The 15,389-nt window shown below is 44.1% G+C and overlaps 1 protein-coding gene across 1 annotated transcript in view; it reads left to right on the top strand.

The window, feature by feature from the left end:
• The first annotated feature begins 10,694 nt into the window (after positions 1-10,694).
• The window catches only part of CDC42 (cell division cycle 42), a 55,635-nt gene continuing 50,940 nt past the window's right edge, over positions 10,695-15,389 (top strand). Inside the window, 1 exon segment of the mRNA XM_043997151.1 lies at positions 10,695-10,845. The gene's annotated coding sequence lies outside the window, so the exon portion shown is untranslated.

Here is a 15,389-nt window from a genome sequence, read left to right as displayed (position 1 = left end):
GCTTTTGTTTATGTGGGTGATATCTGTAGATATTTTTCATGTTAAGATTATTAGGAAAATAATTGACCTTGTGGAGCCCCTTAAATGATTTCAAGGTTTGATTGCCAGGAGCTCCCAGACTACATTCTGAGAGTGGGTGAGCTAGCTCAATCTCTCGATTTTATATGAAACCTGTAGTCTGCCGTTCCCAGTTCAAGGCTCACGGAAACTGGGTCCAATCTTGAGATCAGCACCAAAATAACATCCCTATTACTTATTTTGCCTCCATGGTTACCTCTGAAAGCTCTCTTAATATAATTCAAATAGAGTTTATGTTTAGGTCTGTACCAATGTGGATAAAATCATTCCCAGAACTTGCAATAACAGGGCAATGAGGGTTAAGTGACTTGCCCAGGGTCACACAGTTAGTAAGTGTCAAGTGTCTGAGGCCGAATTTGAATTCAGGTCCTCCTGAATCTAGGGCTACTGCTTTATCCACTGTGCCACCTAGCTGCCCCCCATATAGTTATCATTTTTATCATGATTTAAGCTCTATAAAGGGCTAGCCAATACTATCTTATTGTATCCTTGCAAGGACCTTGTAAGGGAGGTGCTATTGTTAGTCCACAAAATTCCACTGATTTCTCAGAGGGCCAAGGAGGAGATCCTTTGCTGGGGAAGGTTTGGACCCAGAGAATTGGGCAGTCGGTCTTCCAGTCCAGGAAATCATTGAGAAAATGAAGGGCTTGACTGGATGACCTTGAGAATCCTTTCCATTTCTAAATCTATGACCAAGACGACAAAGCTGAATGAACTCTCTAAGTAGGCAGTATACCCATAATTTGCTTGCCTATATATAGCTCAAACCCTGCAAATCCTCAACCCTGTTGTCTTGTTGCTTTTGTAAACAACTTGCCTCTGTGTGAGATGGACGATGAAATGGGCAGGAGCTTGAGAGATATTGGAGGAAAGCTGCAAGGCTGTCCTTCCAAGAAGACCCCAGTAAAGTATTCTTACTATGTGGTATGCTGGATAGAGTGATGGATTGGAGTCAGAAAGACCTCAGTTTGAATCCACTCTCAGGCACTTTTTAGCTGGGTAACCCTGGTCAAGTTATAGAGCTGCTGTTTGCCTCAGTTTCCCCAATTATAAATGGGAATAATAGTACATGTTTAGCTGGGTTGTTGTGAGAGTCAATTCAATTAACATTTATTAAGGCCCTCCTAGGCACCAGGCACTGGGGATACAAATAAGAAAAATAAAGACAATTCCTGCCCTCATAGAGCTTACAATCCAGTGGGAAGATAACATAAAAAGAAGCTGAGGGGGCAGCTAGGTGGCACAATGGATAAAGCGCTGGCCTTGGATTCAGGAGGACCTGAGTTCAAATCTGGCCTCAGACACTTGACACATACTAGCTGTGTGACCTTGGGCAAGTCACTTAACCCTCATTGCCCCACAAAGAAAAAAAAAGGAAACTGAAAAAGGAGGGGATACTCAGCTCAGGGGTATGATATTCGTTAGAGCCCAAACCAGGCAGAGCTGTTGATGGAGAGTTCTCTGATTCTGAGCTGTCTCTCTATAAGGGAAGGATTTGGAAGGAGTCTAGAGCTTTGTCCTCCAGCCCTCCAATCAGAGGGGAGAGGCCTCTGAGGAGCCTGGGTGCTGATTTCAAAAACTGAGTCAATTAGCAGGATGATGAGCTTTCACATGATCAGGTGTCCTGAGTGGGGCACCCATCCTGTTCCCTGGAGTCCAACCCTGGGAGGGCAACTGATAGAAAGTAGACAGTTAGCGGGAAAATTCTGAAAGTTCAGAGGTTGAGAGAATATTGGTAAAGCACTTAGCAAAGGGCCTGCATATAGCAGGCACTAGGTACTTAAATAAGTGCTTGTTCCCTTCTCTTCCCCTGGTAAGGCCTTTATAAATAGTTGTTGACCTGCTGATACCAACAGCACATGATGAATGCCTTAGCGAGGTTCTGAATCAGGTGTTATCTATGTAAAGTGGAGGTCATCACAGCCCAGAGGGATCTGGGAAGACTTACTAGAGAGGGTGGCAACTGAATTAGTGTTTAGTAAAGCAGAGCTGAGAAGGCCATTCCAGAGTTAGGCAACAGCAAAGGCAGGCAGGCTGTGATGGACTGTATATGTACTTTAAAGTGAATAGAGGGGGGGCAGTTAGGTGGCGCAGTGGATAGAGCACCGGCCCTGGAATCAGGAGGACCTGAGTTCAAATCCGGCCTCAGACACTTAACACTTACTAGCTGTGTGACCCTGGGCAAGTCACTTAACCCCAAGTGCCTCACTAAAAACAAAACAAAAAAACCAAAGTGAATAGAGGGGCAACTAGGTGTTATAGTAGATAGAGCACTGGCTCTGGAATCAGGAGGACCCAAGTTTAAATCTAGCCTCAGACATTTATTAGCTGTGTGACCTTGGGCAAGTCCCTTAACCAGGACTGTCTCCCCCCCCAAAAAAGTGAATAGAATGAAACAAGGTTGGAAAATCTGGTGGTACTAGACTATGTAGGGCTGAGGCAATAGGAAGCCACAGAAATTTTTTTAGTAGAGAGTGAGAAGAAACATAATATAGTGGAAAGAGCCCTGGATTTAGAGTTAGAGGACCTGAGTTCAAATCCAGCTTCTACCATTTACTACTTATGTAACTTTGGGCCCATTACTTCCACTCTATGGCAGGGCCTCCATTTTCATATCCTTAGTAACAATAAAAGCTAACATTTATATAGCACTTACTATATGTCACATACTGTGCTAAGGGTGTACAATTATCTATTTCCTTTGATCCCCACAACAACCCTGGGAGGTAGATGTTATTAGGCCCCCCGTTTTACAGAAGAGGAAACTGAGGCAAACAGAGGTGAAGTGACTTCCCCAGGGTCATAGAGCTAGAAAGTGTTTGAGACCAGATTTGAACTCTTTGTCTTTGTTTTCCTGACTCCAGGCTAGGACCTTCAAGCGACCTAATTGTTCTTTAAAAATTTTTTTAATTGATTTTTTTTCCAATTAACAAGCATTCATTTCCTCTCCCTTTTTGAAAAGCAAAACAAAAACCTGGTAACAAAGGGCCCCTTCCAAGTTTGTAGTCCTACAATCAAATATTACCAGAAGTCTTATATGCAGGGTGTCCTAAAAGTCTTAGTGCAGTTCTACTTTTGGGACATCCTATAAATATTTTCATATTCCATCTCGACCTCCCTCTTGCCTAACCTCTCCAGCACATAGTACCTCGAATGTGCTATGCATTAAAGACTTGTTGAATTGAGCTGAGAATAAAAAGAGAAATCCTATATTATTATTTCCTTGATCATAGGAACTTTACCATTAAGATCTCTTGGTGATACAAAGTGCTTTTGAATCTTGGAAGACCATAGTCTCTGAGAAATCAGAAATGCAGTGGAGGCTAGACCCAAGAACTTGGAGAAGAGCAGGACCCACCAGCCCGGCTTCAAGCCTGATCCCAGCCATCATCCAGGGGAGAAACTTCGGTGGAGGGAGGACCTGGCCACTAGCCCCTAAAAGCAATGAGACTTGGGCTCCAAGATCCTCAGCTACCCCTACCAAAGAAAGTTCTTCCCATCAAAGTCATCTGATTTCACCAATGGCAATGATGCCAATGAAGAGGCATTATAATCTCTTAGTCATTGCACCCTAAAGATTCAGTTTTTGAAATCAGCACCTAGGCTCCTCAGAGGTCTCTCCCCTCTGATTGGAGGGCTGGAGGACAAACCTCTTCAATTTGAGCTGCAGTTGAAACCTCCTATCAGTGTTGGGAGCTCATTGAGAGAAGTCTTACTTTTTTTTTTTTTTGAGGCAATTGCGGTTAAGTGACTTGCCCAAGGTCACACAGCTAGTAAAGTGTTAAGTGTCTGAGGCTGACTTTGAACTCAGGTCCTCCTGACTCCAGGGCCAGTGCTCTATCCACTGCACCACCTAGCTGCCCCCGAAGTCTTACTTTTTAATCCATATTCCCAGCTTTTAACACAGAGCTAGGCCCAATCCCTATTATTCTAGTGTCTACTGTTCTATTGGTAATTTATTTATCCTGCAGTTAACTTGTTTGGTCATTGTCATTTGCTTGTCTCCCCCATTGGATTGTGAACTCCTTCAGGGCAAGGAGTCCTTCGCCTTTCTTTGCGGCCGGATCATTCAGGGTAGTACCAGATACATAACATCCACTTAATAAATGCATATTGACTGACATAATAAGTATTTAATAAGTGCTTTTTTCATCCATCCATCCATCCATCCATCCATCCATCCATCCATCCATCCATCCATCCATCCATCCATTCATCCATCCATTCATTCATACCGGGCACAAATAGGCTAAAGTATCTTTCTAATTCTGACCTGTGCATGTGACCCAAAGAATATCAGAGGTGCAGGATTGGGAAAGGAGGTGAGCCAGTCCATGTAATGAGAGAAAGGCCTAACAGATGGACAGCCAGAGTATCCCTTAGCAACCAGGAACTATAACAAGCCCTAGAGGCAGGCCTTTAGTCTATCAGATAGATCCTCTGAAGGGGTTCTATGGAAGAAGAGCCAAGATTCACACAGTGATGGGGAGGGAGGAGTTGCCATCACGACCAGCGCATGCATTGCCAATTATAGTGCTGGCCATCAAAACACGTAGGAAAGAGCATTTTAATATTAATTTTGCAAAACAACTTTCCTGAGACATTGTCACAACCAGTAAGGTGACCAGGGTGGTATTCAGGGAGGCGCATTTCACCATTACCCCTATTCTGCCTAAGGAGGAACCAGTCCTTGTATCCCAAGTGCACACACAGTGTCTGGTACACAAGAGTCACGTAGCCCACGTTTGTTGACTTAACCTGGCTCTTTGGCCACCTGGTCACCTAGCCGGTCACTGACTGAGCGGGGAGCTGACCCCAGAGAAAAAGATTGCTTTGCTTGTTCTCTTCACTGCGGACTTTCTGCATGGTACCAGTGGACTAGGGATCAAAACCTGGCTCTGGAGATTATTCTATGTGTGACCTTAGAAAACTTTTCTGGGCCTCAATTTCCCCATCTGTAAACAAGGAGGTTGGACTAGATGAGGCCTAAGGCCCCTTCTACTTTCAGATGGAAGCTCCTATGACATGTCTAGAAGGGAGATATTGCCGGGCATAGGTACATTATACGGATGGACATTTGTAGATTATGGGATCATGGATAGACTTGGATGGGACCTTGAAGCCTGTTTATTCTTTCCTTCTTGTTTTATGGATGAGGAACCTGGGGGCTGGAAGAGAGTTACCTGTTTCAGGTCACACAGCAAATAATCAATTTCCATGTGTGGATCCTTTTTATTAGTCTTTCCCACCTGGGAAAAGCATGGTCTCTAATGGAATACTTACAGGATTGACTGGGGAGTCCAGGGATGCTAGTTTTAGCTCTGATTCTACCATGAACATCAGTTTTCTAACACTAGGGACTGTATTTCCTACTTTTGTGACCCTGGGTAAGTAATTTCTCTTTTTTGGCTGACTGGTCTTCAGCTTCCCTCTTTGTAAAATGATCTGATTGAATGTAATAATCTTCCAAGATCACCTTCCCAGGCCAAAATACCATCTACCTATGATCTCCTTACCTGCAGTTCTTTTCTATTCTTTTTTCCTTTTTTTGAGGCAATTGAGATTAAGTGACTTGCCCAGGGTCACACAGTTATTGAGTTTCTAAGGCCAGATTTGAACTTAAGTTCTGCTGATTTCAGGGCTGGTACCCTCGCCACTGTGCCACCTAGCTGCCCCTGCCCCACTAGTGCTTTTCTTTATAACAAAACAAAACAGAAACAAAAAATTTGATCTCTTTTGTAGTTACATCACATTTTTCAATATATCCCTCTGCCCTCACCCTCTCAGAAAGTCATATTCTTTTTTTTTCTTTTTCTTTTTTTTGCTGGGCAATGAGGGTTAAGTGACTTGCCCAGGGTCACACTGCTAGTAAGTGTAGTGTCTGAGGTCGCATTTGAACTCAGGTCCTCCTGAATCCAGGGCCGGTGTTTTATCCACTGCACCACCTGGCTGCCCCTCATACTCTTTTTAATAAGAAATAAAAGGGGAGAGAAAGCAGTTTGGCTAAACTAATACATCAATCAGGCCTGACATTATACATAGCTTTCTTTACATACTCACACATCCCCATGGTGAAGTAAGGATGGGAGGTGGAGTTTTCAGTGCCCTGTTATGGGGGCAGAAAATATAGAGAGCATCAAGAGGCCCTGGGTTCAAATTCTCCGTCCCATACTTAATGTGTGACCCTGGACAAGTCACTGCACGTCCTCGAGCCTCAGTTTCCTTACTCTGTAAAAGGAGGGGGTTTGAGCTGATGGCTTCCTGGTGCCCTTCCGCCTCTCCTCCACAGGCCCACAGGCTGGGGTCTCTTCTTCCCCATCTCTTTTTTAGGAGACCTGCTTTCCCTCCCAGAGTGACAGCTTAGTGGGAGGTGGGGGAGGTGCAGATGGGGATCCACTGCTCACTCCCCTTGAAAAGCTCTTCTGCCTTTTACACACACAAAGGGTTTTTTAGGTGCCTTATCTTTACTTCTCCATTCCTTTGGAGCCCAGTTCTTGCCAGTTCTGGGAAAAAAGACAGCTAAGAAACCAAATCTCCCAAACTCTCCGGAGGGGACAGGGGAGATTTCTTTTGCCCTGGGGCTTTTTAAGACCAAACATATTCGAGATTCCTCCTTTTGGTTTAAGAATCCGGCCCTCTCTCCGCTCCCCAAGTAGAAGAAGGAAGTATTTTTTTTAGGTGGGAGGGGGGAAGAGGAGAGAATGGTGAGGTGGGGGAAGGGTTGTCTCCTGTCTTAGAAATTACACCCAGGAAATCAGCCTCTTACTCCATTTACACTTGTGATATTCTTTCCAGAACGGATGACTGGTTTCCTTGTCCCATCACAACTTCTTCCCCTTGGTTGAATTCTCCCCTGAGCCCAGCATCAAAGGAGTCCCACAGCAGGAAGTCTTGGAGTTCAGTTGGGAAGCAGAGGGGGCTGGGACCGCTTAAAGTGGATATTTATAAACTTCATGTTCTTCTCCCTTGTCTCCCCACTCATCTCATCTTGCCTTTTTATGGCCTTGCAAAAATTGAACTGGATAGAATATAACCTTTGTGACTTTGGACAAGTCATTGCTTCACTTGGAAATTGACTTTTCAGGGCTAATATTCGGAAAACCCTTGGCCAGATTTGAACATGTTCTAAAAATGCATACTCCTAATTTTAAAACATTTGTAATGAAGCTGCGATTTTCAGTTCTATAAGATTGCTGGACAAAGGAAGGGAACCCGAGTGTGCAGTGAGGGTAGGGAGGAGGGGGAAAAGCCTCCCTATGTGAAGAGGTGTTTGGAAAAGAGAGGGTATTTCCCCTGCTCTGATACAATAGCTCTCCTTTTCTTGAACCCAAAGCAGCTTACTGTCTTTGGACAGGTAATGTTCCTCCTTGTTGGTCCTTTGTTCTGGAAGAGGACCATGACCGTTGGGGTGATGTCATAATTTGCAGTGATTTAAGTGAGAGAGGGCTGTTCAAAGTCACCGACCTCACTCTCTCCTCCAAAGCCATCTGGGTCCAGTGGCAAGATATACATTGAAATGACTAGAGATAGCCTCAGATGGTTAAGGCAATTAGGGTTAAGTGACTTGCCCAGGGTCACACAGCTAGCAAGTGTCTGAGGTGACATTTGAATTCAGGTACTCCTGACTTCACTGCCAGCGCTCTATCCACTGCACCACCTAGATGTTCCTCCTAGGCATAGGACAATAATTGATTACAAACTTGGAGTTGGAAAGGGATACAGTCCAACTCCTTCATTTCATAAATGAGGAATGAATCGATTTGCCTATGATCACAGTCAGTCGATAAACATTTATTAATCACCTTACTCCATGCCAGGCACAGTGCTAAACCAAAGAAGGAAGACAGTCCCTGCCCTCAAGGAGTTTACAATCTAATGGAGGAGCCCAACTTAACACCTACAAACAAGCTATATTCAGGATAAACAGGAAATAATAGAAGGAAGGCACTGGAATGAAGACAGAAGGCCCCTGGCAGATTGTGGGATTTTAATTAGGATTTAAAGGCAGTTGGGGAAGGCAGTAGTCAGAGATGAGGGAGAATGGTCCAGGCATGGGGAACAGGCAGAGAGGATGCTGGGAGCAGAGAGAGGGAACAGTCAGGAGGTAGCAGAAGGGGATGTGTACCCTTCTGGTAGGACTCCAGATGCTTTCAATTTGATCCCATGCACTGCCTTGCTTCTCCTTAATAATAACTCAATAGGAATAGCTCCTTTGCACAGGTAGGAGGGGAGTCTACAGGTGTGGAACATTGTCTGTAATGTCAGATTTGCTGCGATGTCTTAGTGAACTTTTTTTGTCTTTTAAAAAATTTCTTTGTCATAATATTTTTTTTGGGGGGGGGAGGGAGGGTGACAGGTAAAGGGAGAGATCTAGGCTATGGAAAAACAGCAGCTATTGATGTTTAAGATGGCAATAAAGGCATTATTATGCCCATTTCAAAGAGGAGACCAAAGCCCACAGAGTTTTGTGGTGTCTGAGGTAAGTCTCCAATTCAGGCCTACTACTCTTTTCACTTTGTCATGTGTACTATTTTGTTGTTGTTTTCTTTGTTTGTTTTTCGGGGTAATGAGGGTTAAGTGACTTGCCCAGGGTCACACAGCTAGTAAGTGTCATGTGTCTGAGCCTGGATTTGAACTCCGGTCTTCCTGAATCCAGGGCCGGTGCTCTATCCACTCAGCCACCTAGCTGCTCCCTGTGTGTACTATTAATTGGGGCAGCTAGGCAGTACAGTAGACAGAACACTGGCACCGGAGTCAAGAGGACCTAAGTTCAATTACCTTAGATACTTACTAGCTGTGTGACCTTGGACAAGTCTTAAGTGACTTTTTGCCTCAAACATCTGGGGCCATCTCCAGTTGTCCTGATGTATATCTTGTCACTCCACCCAGATAGCTCTGGAGGAGAGAGTGAAGCTGGTGACTTTGCCCTCCCTCACTTAAATCCAATTCACTACAAGTCATGATATTGGAGACAAACAACAACTATTAATGCTTATATAGCATATTAAAGTCTAAAAAGCTCTTTTTTCACAATAGTTGGGCTAAGTGGATATTGTTATTATGTGTTACTATTATTATCCCCATTTTGCAGATGAGAAAATGGAGACAGTGAAATTAAGTGATATGTTCCATGGGTCACACAAGTTAGCACTAGCCAGTTGCTGGTACCTCCTCTCTCCAAGAGTCAGGTCTCCCATAGTGAGGCATGATAGTTCTGAATCTGGAGTCATGAACACCCGAGCTCAGATATGACCCCTAGTCATTAGCTGTGAGACATCAGGTAAGTCATGTAATCTCTATCTGCCTCAGTGTCCTCATCTGTAAAATGGGGGTAATAACTGTACCTACTTATTTTCAGAGCTGTTAATAATAACAGGAGCACTTCTATAAACCTTTAGAGTTTGCTAGGTGCTTTACAAATATTATTTTATTTGATTCTCACAACTCTGAGAGGTCAGTGCTATTTTAATTCCCATTTTAGAGATTAGGAAACTGAAGCAACAAGGTGGCAGTGGATACAGCACCAGGCCTGGAGTCAGGAAGACTTATTTTCCTGAGTTCAAATCTGACCATAGACACTTACTAGCTGGATGACCCTGGGCAAGTCATTTCACTCTGTTTGCCTCAGTCTCCTTATCTGTAAAATCAGCTGGAGAAGGAAATGGCAAACTGCTCCAGTATCTTTACCAAAGAAGCTGGAAAAGGGGTCCCAGTCAGACAGGACTGAACACAACAAACAACAAAGCTGAGACAGAGGTTAAATTGACTGGGCCCCAGTGTCACATATAAGTGTCTGAGGGTGGATTTGAACTTGGGTCTTCCTAATCGCAGACCTAAGGCTCCATCTACTGCACCACATTATTTGCTTGCTTGCTTGCTTAGAGGATAAGGTGAGATAATATTGGCAAAGCATTTTGTAAACTTTAAAGCGTTATATAAATAGGAGCTTTTATTATGAATATTATTTATTTTATACATCTCCCTGGACAGAATGTAAATTCCTGGGGGTGGGGAGGGGAGGAGGACTGCTTAATTTTTGTCTTTATATTTCTTTTCTTATTTCTTTAGAATTTTTTATTTTCCCAAATTACATGTAAAAACAAATTCTGCAATCAAGTTTTTAAAAACTTCGTGTTCCAAATTCTCTTCCTTTCCCCCCTCCCCAAGAACTCAAGCAATTTAATATAAGTTATACATGGATAGTCATGCAAAACTATTTTTTTTTTGGGCTGGGCAATGGGGGTTAAGTGACTTGCCCAGGGTCACACAGCTAGTAAATATCAAGTGTCTGAGGCCAGATTTGAACTCAGGTACTCCTGAATCCAGGGCCGGTGCTTCATCCACTGCGCCACCTAGCCGCCCCCAAAACAGTATTTCTTAACAAATTAACAAATGTTGGCCGGTTGCAGTGGGATTAGAACACAGCTCCCCAGTGTCCAGGTTCACAGGTCTCCTCTACAGGAAGAACAAGGTCCTAGGGAGGAGGCAGGGAGAGAGGAAGTGTCTTGCCACACTGCGCATGTCCACTAGAGGGAGGGGCTCGGGGGTGAACGGGGCTGGGTAGAGGGAGGAGGAAGAGAGAAGAGGGCTCCTTTTGCAGCTGCGCAGCAGCTTCTCCAGTCCTTTGGCACCTCCTCCACTTCCGCCTGCCCTTCCCAGCCAGCCGTTGCGCCGGGTGGAGTGCGTGCTGACGTCAGTGGCGTGCCCCTGTCCGGGAGCGGAGGAGACCCCGCGCAGTGCTGCCAACGCCCCGGCGGAGAAGCTGAGGTGAGTGCGGGGGCCCCCGGGGCTTCTTTCGGGGGTAAATCACCCCCTCCCCCTGACGCGACCCCCGTTGCCTTCCGCCCCGCGTTCGGTCCCCGGCTCCCTCTGCGAGCGCTCGAGGACGCTGGCACGGTCCCGGGCGCTTCGGTGGCGAGGGCAGCTCCATCCGGGGCGGACGGGGGGAGCCGCGGCGCCGAGGGCCCTCCGTCCGGGCCGGGCTGTCACCGGCCGCGGCGGAAGCAGGGGGAGGGGAGGAGAGCAGGAGCCGGGAGGGGGTCCTACCCGTTCGCGTCCCCCGGGCCGGGCCGGGCTGCCTCCGCCGCCCGCCTGTCCTCCCTCCGACCAGGCTTCCACTTCCTGCTTCGCCGCCCGCCGCGGACATTTTGCTGCGCTGGGGGAGGGGAGCGGAACCGCCGCCGCTGCCGCCGCCGCCCCGGGGAAGCGGGGGTCTGTCCGGGCTCCCGGGCCGGGTCCGGGGCCCGGGCGGCGACGCCCTTCCTGCCCCACCCCCGCCACCTTGTGCAGCCCATGGCTCCCTCCGCCCTGCACGTCCTCGAGCCCCTCTATCTGCAGCCCCCCGGTATCTCAATCTGCCCATCCGCAGCCCACCCCCTACGAGTGCGAGCCGCTGCCCCCCCGCGAGCCGCCCCCCAGACCCCGTCTTCACCCAGGAAAGCTCACCTGATCGCTTCCCGTGGGCACACAGTTTCTTTGTTCCTTTTATGATTTTTTAAAGCCCTCTAGAAAGGCACTAGGAAAGATTACGTCATTGCCGAGGGAAGGGGCGAGAGTTTTAACTCCTTCATAGGGGTGTTGAATCTCCCACCCTCTCTAGCTTCGGGTACATCCGAAGCCTCGCATTCCAGTCCAGCCGAATAAATCCTGGAACCCGGGGTAGGGGTGGGGGGCGGGGGGTTCATCTATGGTTCCAGAGGCGAGCTCCCTTTTAAAAAATGTACGAGATTTCAGTTACTGCCTCAGTTGCCTCTCCGCTGACTTCTAGCCTACCCAAGGTATTAGAACGTCCGACTAGGTTGGACCGGATGAGGCCAAGTCATCCTCCTGCTGGGCCTGAGAAACTTTTCGAGGGGCCCCAGATTTTTGCGTGAACTTGACCAAGTGGAGGTGGTTTTTGTTTGGAGACGACCTCCTTGGAGTAGCCTATTCAATAGCATTTATTGGATCACCGGCTTAAAGCTCTATTTATTTATTTTTTACTGCGATCTGGGTGGTGAAATGTGAAACAACTCATTTCACATGCGCCTTGTTTATTTCTTAGCTGCATGTGTTTTGTAGTTAAACATTACATTTTAGTTTTGTTTTTTTTTTAACAATGAACTCTAAAAAAGAAGTCAGGAGTAATTTTTCAGCTGGTCAATTTTTATACTAACTTCAGGTAGGAGTTAATTACTAATCTGACTGCAAACTGCAATAATAGAGAAGTGTGTGTACTTTCAAAAGTTGACACTTGTGTGATGCCTTAAGTATGGTCAACTCATGTTTGAACATGTAGTTTGAACTGGTTTTTCCTTCGTGTACTGAGAAGAGCTTAAAGACTGAAGTCACACAAGTTTTAGTTTTGATATGAAAGAGCATACTTAAGCAGCTTTTTCTGGTGTGTTGTAGCTGAATATCCTTGATCTGAGATTTTTCACATGGTCTTGATATTTTGAGGAAGTCAGAATATGCAGCTTGAATTGTTCTGGAAGATCTGCTTGAAAAAGTAGTAGCTTGTTATTAGCGGTGTGACCCTGGGCAAGTCATTTAACCTTCATTGCCCCGCCAAAAATAAACAAAAAAAGAAGTAGCTTGTTTCAGAAATGTTAAAATGAGCCCCTTCCCTGTTTATAAAAAGCTTTAATGCAACATGTCTGTTTAATAATTACAAATTTCCCTTTTATGATAGTAATCACAGTTTAGATTTTATTGGGTGTTGGTCTGAGACCCAGCAGTCTCTGGTAGTTGACTGTAAGCAGCAACTGTGGATTGCAAATTAATCTTAAAAAAAATTTCTACAAGTCCAGAAAACAAGCATTGAGAAACATACTTCCAATAGTACCTCTTGTTGAAGCCGCTAAGGTCTGGGTTCAGATTAGACATTTAATAGCTGTCACACTGGGCAAGTTATTAATAACTTCTCTGTACCTCACTTTCTCCTTTTTTTTTTTTTCAGGGCAATGAACGTTAAGTGATTTGCCCAGGGTCACACAACTTGTAAGTGTTGAAGTATATGAGGCCACATTTGAACTCAGGTCCTTCTGAATCCAGGGTCAGTGCTTTATCCACTGTGCCACCTAGTTGTCCCCCACTTTCTTCATTTGTAAAATAAAAGTTTTGGTGGCCTCTAACTGTAAATTGGTGATCCTATGATTATTTTTGAATTAATTACTCTTTTGAAAACACCTGTAAATGCTACAGCTTTTCCACTAATTATGCTCATGGCTGTGCTTTAGGTTAATTGATCATGAGGTTCTTTGCAGGAAGTTGGAAGAGAGATCCAGTTTTAGAACTGAAGAAGGCAATCTGGTGGATTTAGGTATACCTAATATTAGACAAGTATTAAGGGAAGCTCAGTGCTTGGTAAAATTTAATCTTGGCTTTAGTACCTTATTTTTCCTTAGTTGGAATGTTCTCCATGTTTGTATCCCTTCCAGCTTACTCTTCTCTTTTTTTTTTTTTTTGGTGGGGCAATTGGGGTTAAGTGACTTGCCCAGGGTCACACAGCTAAGCTAGTAAGTGTCAGGTGTCTGAGGTCACATTTGAACTCAGGTTCTCCTGAATTCAGGGCCATCTAGCTCTTCCCCCTTCACAGCTTATTCTTGAACTTTCATTAGTTTTTTAAGTGATTGAAGAAATAAAGAAATAAAATGTTTTGAATTTACTTTCCACATCCAGATAATGTTAAATATAGATCTTAGAAATTCAAGATAAGCTCTGTTGTTGCCTGGGTACTTATAAAATTCCTTGAATACATTTTTCTTTGCTGTTGTTTTTTGTTTTTTGTTGCAGTCCTTGGGGTCCTTTCTCTTTTCCTAAAGAAAGGAAAATAGATTCAGCTTCCTATGACTAGGAGGGTAATAACTTTTCTAATTTTGTTTGAATTGCTAAGTATGCCAGATGTGGGGTTTAACCTTCCACCCCCACCCCTCATCCTGCTTCACAATTTTATCTAAGCTTCCTTAGATTGGTACCTTTAAAAAATCATGTGCACTCTATTCTAGGCTTTCATGGTATTGCTTCATCCTGGTTTATCTTGTATAATGGAAAGAATACTGATCTTGAGCCCTGGTGTCTAGACTTGCACCTTAAGTTTTGTCAACTTTGAGGGAGTCATTTAACCTCTCGAATTTTTCTCATCTGTAAAATCTAAGTCCTACAGGGATTTATATAGTGTTGTAGATCAGATGAGGCCTGTATTTATGTCACTTTGCTGTAAAACATCTTGCAAAAAGGAGGGTAGGTAAGTTTTTTATTGTGGATTTTCTGTACTTTTTCCTTAATATTTTAGGTTTCTTAAGTAACTATAGTTTGACTTTGATTTTGATATGGTTCGTCCTTCTCTACTCCTCACCATTGTCTCCTGCTTCCTGTCACCATCCATAGATTTTTACCACCTTCTCAAAAATATAGGAGCCTATTCCTCTGTTCTAGGCATAAATGATCTTCACTGCCTCATCATCATGGTCATTTAAAAATTAATAGCTTTTCTTTTTGTTTTTGTAAAAATTAATAGCATTTTAATTCTGACCATAATACTTGCCTCTAGGGTATCGTGTCCGTAGTCCCCCCCCCCCCAAAAAAAAAACCCAAACAAACAAAAAACCAACAACAACCCAGAATCTAATTCCTGGTCATCTGCTTAGACTCTTTACCAGACTTGTTTTCATTACTTATCTAAAATATTTTAGCTAAATCTTTATCACATTTTAGATACCAGAGGCCTCCAGTAGGTTATGTTGCTTTATTTACTCTTCTGTTTTTCACCTTCCTTGCTTCTAGAAGGGAATCTCTAAAAGTATGAGGATTGTGACAAGCTTTCCAAATAGAGAAATAAGGCAGTGCTCTCTGTGGCTTCCAGACTTGACAATATATAGATAAGGTAACTACTAACGTTTTAGGAATTCTCGGTGAGGTTAGTGAAAAACAGTTCTGTTGTGGCAAAAAATGAAATAATTGATGATACAGATCATTTATATTTAGCAACAATTTTTGTTAGACTTGAGTTCTGTTGACAACAAGGTTTCTTAGTAGAAAGGAAATCTAAGACCTTGAAAATGAGATTTCTTTTTAAAAATATTGTAAATGTTTATTAGGGATGACCAGAGAATTTTAGGGAGTGTGGTATATAAAGAATTGAGTTGCTTCAGTGAGTACCATGAGTTCTAATAGTTTCTGACACCATTGGCTATAATTTTTAGGTGTTGCTTGCTGAACCTAAAGTCTCTGGTTAGTCTAGTAAAGACTAGGCTTTACTGATGTAAATGTTTTTGAGCAATTATTCTGGGCTATTTTATTTTTAGTCCCTCAAGTTCTTTATTTCGTTCTCT

This window comes from Dromiciops gliroides, chromosome 3 (genome assembly GCF_019393635.1).
Source record: "Dromiciops gliroides isolate mDroGli1 chromosome 3, mDroGli1.pri, whole genome shotgun sequence".
NCBI classification, from domain to species: Eukaryota; Metazoa; Chordata; class Mammalia; order Microbiotheria; family Microbiotheriidae; genus Dromiciops; species Dromiciops gliroides.
Note: the sequence above shows the minus strand (reverse complement) of the source record. Positions and strands in the feature narration are given on the sequence as shown.